This window comes from Myotis davidii, unplaced genomic scaffold (assembly GCF_000327345.1).
Source record: "Myotis davidii unplaced genomic scaffold, ASM32734v1 scaffold2364, whole genome shotgun sequence".
Lineage (NCBI taxonomy): Eukaryota > Metazoa > Chordata > Mammalia > Chiroptera > Vespertilionidae > Myotis > Myotis davidii.
In genome coordinates, this window is record NW_006294758.1 from 207767 (window position 1) to 214215 (window position 6449).

Genomic DNA, 6449 nt, shown 5'->3' on the forward strand with positions numbered 1-6449 from the left:
CCGGGCCTGGGAGTTAGACATTTTCAAGCCAGAAAGCTGGGGTAGGGGGGAGGGGGAGCATTTTCTATGTTACAACGATATGAGACATGGTTCTTTTTTTTTGCAGTGTATCTGAAGTTGCTCTTATTATAGTTTTCTCTCTTCATTGCTTGCCTCAGAGCTCACTATCTAACCTGTTGGACTGAGGTGATGCTACATTTATTGTGCAAACAAAGTCTTAAAATGTGCTTGTAGGATGGGCTTTCCTTGGTGCCATGAGAAGCACATGTTTCAGACAGACATAGGAGCATGTCACCACCACTGCCAACCCAAAGCAGAAACACCTCAGTGGCACTCATATCTATTAGAAAGAAATGCTCGTTACTTTTGCTACTGAGAGCTCTGAGACTATCTATTATGCAGCAACAGGAAACTGCTGACCAATAGAGACAGCAGATCTGGCCCTTCTCTGAGCTTATTTTAGATCTCTTTGCAACTTTAGGTATTCCAGGCATTTTGACTTCCTTCTGTTACAGTTAAGCCCCTCTTGTACTGGGGAAATGGAACCAACTGTGGTCGAGGGTAGCCTAGGGTACGGGGCAAGTTTATATTAGTAGTTGGGGCAACGGGGAAAGTTGATATTAGTAGCCAGAGAAATGGGGCAAGTTGATTAATAATACCTTGGTAATGGGGCAGTATTGATTAATGTAGCCCTGGTAACTTTGTGTCTGTATCCCAGGTAACTTTGTGTGTGTTTAGCCAACCGTGATATGGTTTTGGGGAATAAAAGGCTGGCCTGGAACCAGGGTTGACGCTGTCATGGGAGAACACACCTGCGGCAGCCACTGGCCAGCTTTTCAATAAATCCTCACTTGCTGCTTAAGACCTAATTGGACTTGGTGGTCTTACTCTGACGAACATTGGTCCATAACACTTCATGTCTTCAAACACTAACTTTATTCTTACTTCATAGCTCGTGGACAAGCTGCCCACTCTGCCTGGACCCTGCTTTCGCCTGGATTGCCTTGCCTTCTTGTCATCTCCCAGGTTTCAGCTTAACTATTCTGCACTTAGAGGGACATTCTCAAACCACAGCACCTAAACATAGCCCTCCTCACCTCTGCTCTGTACGTCTCTGTCACACATATTCCTGTGTTTATCACAATTCATAATTATCTATTTGCTTTGTCATTTATTATCTTTATAGCTAGTCTCTGAGATTAAAGAATATATGGAAGTTTTCTTCAGTATAACTACAGTCAACCCCAGAGTGACTGTTCAACTTATATGAGAGAATCAACTCTGAGGAATGGTTTCATCCATTTATCATACCCCAGCCTGCCGGAAGCCTATTCCAGCATGTCATAATTGCAAGAGTTTCATCAAAAGGTTGACGGAACTTGGGGACTCAACAAGGGCTGAGTCACATATGTTGTCACCTGTTGGGAATGGCTGAGGGCATTCCCCCAAACCTGAAAAGGATACATAAATGATTGCTTGCTGCCAGACAGCTCAGGGCATCTTTTTTTTTAAAACTACATTTTATTGATTTTTTACAGAGAGGAAGGGAGAGGGATAGAGAGTTAAAAACATCAATGAGAGAGAAACATCGATCAGCCACCTCCTGCACATGCCCCACTGGGAATGTGTCCGCAACATGGTACATGCCCTTGACCAGAATCGAACCTGGGACCCTTCAGTCCTCAGGCTGACGCTCTATCCACTGAGACAAACCAGCCTGGGCAGCTCAGGGCATCTTAATCTACATGTTATTGCCTTCTACTGGCCAAAGACCTGAACAGACGTAGGCAAATTCTTGCAATCTGACAATGGATTCTGTACCTAACCTTACCCTTTGAAGTATATATCTCTACCATGCCTTAGGACAAATTGTGTTAATAAAAAGCAAGGGGTCCTGAGATGCAAAAAAAACTTAGTTCCTTTAGCTAAGTCCTCTCTGGCTTCCTATAATGCCTTTCAAAATTATGTTTCGTCTCTGGACTCTTATTTAATTTATGCACAGCACCTTCTCCAGATTTCTGAACACTTCTAGATACCAGATCAAGACCACGGCCACCAACCCACCAAGGCAACTGCAAGAATACCACACTCAATTAACAAACTCACAGATAATAAAATGTTTCCTGATTTGCCAGAAGCTGATCCATCCTTGCTGCTTGACACAGTCCCTGCAGGAAAGAAACTTCTGCACAGCATATGTTTCAAGGGACCTGGCGTATATGGCATACTGTTCTTAATATGTTTGCTCCCCTTAGAGCTATGTGTTTTAACGGTTCCTGGCTAGAGATCCTGGCAAGGCTGCTGATCAACTGAACGCTGTCTCCATGTCATTCCTTCTTCACCGACTCCGTCCACACCGTTGGGGACCCCTGGACCTGTTGGGGCTGGACCCCAGCACTGTTTGAATAGACACCTTTTTTTTTTCTTTTGAACATTCTAAAAAATTTTTTTAAAGTTTAATATATGAAATAAGCATGTCTGATATGCTGATAATTTCATGTCAGAGCTCTGAAGGATAGTCAGATGTTTTAGGCTTTTTGTTTGTTTGTTTTTCCCACCACACTTTTTGTAGAACCTATAATTTAATGTTTTTTAGGTCACTGATTAAGAAAATAAAGATTTGATAGTGGGAATATATTTATATTCATCAAATTCTGGTTACAACTGGTACATTCAAGCAACAATTTCATTTTTTCCCATTTTGACACTTCACTCTATGGTTTTCTGATGTAACTGGGCAGCAAACATCATCTTATGATTTGTTTCTTCCAAACCATTTGGCTTTAATAGTATATTCAAAAGTGCAAAAAAGACTATTTTTTTCTTTCACATTTTTATCCCATTTTTCTTTCAGTCAATATCTAAAGTATTTGCTAGATAAGAGCTGTATTCTTACAAAGTATATAGGTATATAAATACATATAACATCTACAAGTATTTTGTAGTCTAACAAAGAATTATACTTAAAGATCAGCCAATTTTTATGCATTTATCATCAGTCCAATTTTATTCAAAGCTTTGAGTATGCTTTTTATATCTAGAATTTTTTAGGAGTTATTTTCCTCTTTGAATCAGCTTCTATAAGAAAGGAAAAAATAAGCTCCAACTTTCAGATTATAAGATGTCACAAACTACACAATAACGAGAATGCATTAGCTATTCTGTAATTTATATTCGAAATTGGAGAGATAATGTGCAAACACTTCATAAAAAATCCTGAGCTAAAAGAAATGTTTGTCAAATTTTTCTCTCACTTTTTTTTTCCTGTGGAATGCAGATGTTCATATTTAAATTTGTCACATTTTTATAGTTCTTTCTCTTTTTATAGTTCTTTTTAACTACTTTCCTCCTTTGATTTTTCCCCCAAATACAGAACAAAAAGCAAGAAAATTAAAATTCATAGCTATGAAATAAATTTTACAAATAAACTTTTTATTTTCTCTCTGTCTTTTTTTATGTTTTCCAAAGTTCTGCTTCCCAATATGTTTTAATATAAGTTTAGTTTATATTGCTGAGGAACTCTGCGGAAGATAATGTAGTACTTTGCAAATCAACATGCCACTAATTGCTTTAAATCTGATTGGGTATGGTATTTAACCCGTATGCTATGATATGGATTCTTATAGTAGCCAGGAGGCTGACAATTGGCCTTTTAATGGTATGGGAGAAGAAAGCAAAGGTACCGCTTAAGAAACTGCATGTAAGATCTAATTTTTATCTGCCCTTGATTAGTAGTAACAACAACAAAAACCTATAACTATTGAAATTTAAAGATGATCCAAATCTTTATTCTAGTTTCCAAATCCCATTTTCACATTCACTTAACTGTTTCCTAGCATATATTAAAACTTCTCCCCCTTTCTATTTTTTTTTCCAGTTTATGAGCATATTACTACCTTCATAGAGTCAAAAAAAAAAAAGAAAATTTAAAAGAGAGGTGATATGAGTTAGTGCTCAATAACCAAAAAGATGCTACCACAAAGTATTGGTATAATCCATGAAAAAAATAAACAGAGTGGGGTGAGTCTTCATTGCAGTGATGATGTAGTATGGAGGAGTGGGAAGCAAAGAAGGGGAAAAAGTAGTGAAAATTGAGACATGGAAACAAACATTCAGATTGAGGTGTGGAATTCACAGGAACTGATAGGAATCAGGACTTCTGTTTTTTGCTGTTCATAAAAAGTGAATTTTCACTAAAAATGATGCTGTTAGGATAAGTGTTCTCTCTCAGTTTGATAGACACTGACACTTTTTAACCTTGCCCTTCTCCACTATCTATGTATACCTTCCACAGAACAGGGATAAAATCCTGACTTTTATTATGTGATCTAATACACATGATTGAAATAACCTAGGAAATCTTATATCACAGCATTCCCACACAAATAAGATTTTACTCATCCATGCTGTGTATCTAGGTCTAGGAGAACTATTTATTCATCCATTCACACATCCACCCTTCCATGTATCCATCTGTGCACCCATCCATCTAATCTTGTTTGCAAATATTTGGAAATCATTATTAATTTTCAGCATATTTCAGGTTTTGTGTACATATGTATCCTTCACGTAACTTTCAGTATATGACATATTTTCAGTAATGCATCTAAACTTTAATGTGACTGAAAGAACTAGCCATATCTGTGATTTTAATGTCAACATAAAATTATTCTGGGATTTACTAAGCTTGCAAAATTGCAAAGTACAACCAAAGCAAAGTTGTACTCCATTTTGGGTCTCTTCTAAGAAAATACAGATATCTGAAAGGGTTTGTAATCAAGGAAGATTTTGTGGACTTCTACTGAAATATATTGTAAGAAACCTTAGACCATCTTTAACAAAATAAAAATTTTCCAGAGATGTTATTTGAAAAGAGGAGAAAAAGAAGTCCTACCACATACATCTTTCTTGATAAGATCCAAAGACAGCAATTTTCAACTGGAGTGCCACAAGAAACTTTAAAACGTGTAATACCTATTTAATCAGGGGCACTGACCTCTTTTCTCTTAAATTGTCCAATAAAAAAAAGGACAACAGCCAACACAGCAATAGCTATCTGGTGTGAATGAATCAAAATTATGCCTAGTTTATTTTGTCAGATCAGCAAAAAATATACTTTTTGATGTGCCACAGAATTTTTGTAATTAGTTCATATGTGCTATGAGATGAAAATAGTTGAAAATTGCTGTCCTAAGATATTGCATATCTCTTTTAAAAACCATCATATAGGTTAGGCTACCTTTCAATCTAAGAAGATGAATTAGGTACATTGGACATTGGACATGCCTTCTGAAATTTGGAACATTATATCTCTAATGTGTTCCTGAATATATGCACATTAAATTCTTGAAATGCTTCCCTGGATATTTGAAAATATCTATTTTAGCTAACCACAGTTTACACATGTTTACGTATATGTTTCCTGAGCAAAAAACCCCACACACCATGAAATGAGTTTCTCTGAGAGTTTTTTTTTTTAAGTAGAAGCCATTTTTAAATTTTATATATTTTTATTGATTTCAGAGGGGAAGAGATAGGAACATCAATGATGAGAGAGAATCATTGATTGGCTGTCTCCTACAAACCCTCTACTGGGGATTGAGATTGCAACCCAGGCATGTGTTCTTGACCAGAATCAACCCTGGGACCCTTCAGTCTGCAGGCAGATTCTCTATCCACTGAGCCAAACCAACTAGGGCACTCTGAGAGTTTTTATAGATTAAAAAATATGCTCACAAAGAGCTGAAGTGGTATCAGAAGCATTGTGTTGTGCTGTCTGAGCAAGATTCTGATCGAATGGAGTTGATTTTAGAAGGAGCAACTGCCACATTTATCCATGAGACACTCAATACCACTTTCACAGACAAAATTAGGGTTTCAGACAATTACTGAACTGATGCTCTATGATGTTTGATTCATTATTTTATCCCCAAACACAACTGGAAGAAAGAAATTGTATATTCAGTTACACTATATATATATATTCACAAATACACCTTAATATTAGCATAAAATGAGAAAGATATAACAGTAGACTTAAGATTTGTCCCATATAGATAACACTTTAAAAACAAAGGCTCCATTAATCACAAATTATCATCATTAATTGTAGTTACTTGAATGTGTAATTCAAAGTGATAGAGAAAAGAAGGGTTGGGTATCTATTGTCAACAGGTGTTAATGGTCTTGTTCAACATAATGGCCTCAAGTCTGAAATTCTTCATCTTCTTGTGTAGAGTTTGGTCTTTTACAATTTTAAATATAATTTGCCCAATATTTCTATTATTGAATTTATACAAAACTTAATATTCTTTGTTGAAATCCACATTAGAAGATGAATCAGACGTGGCACTTCCCTGTTGCCACACAGTAAACTGGACACATCAATAACTGTGCCCCTTGTCAGCCAGAACGTCTGTGATGGGAAGCTGGCACATCATAAATCCAGT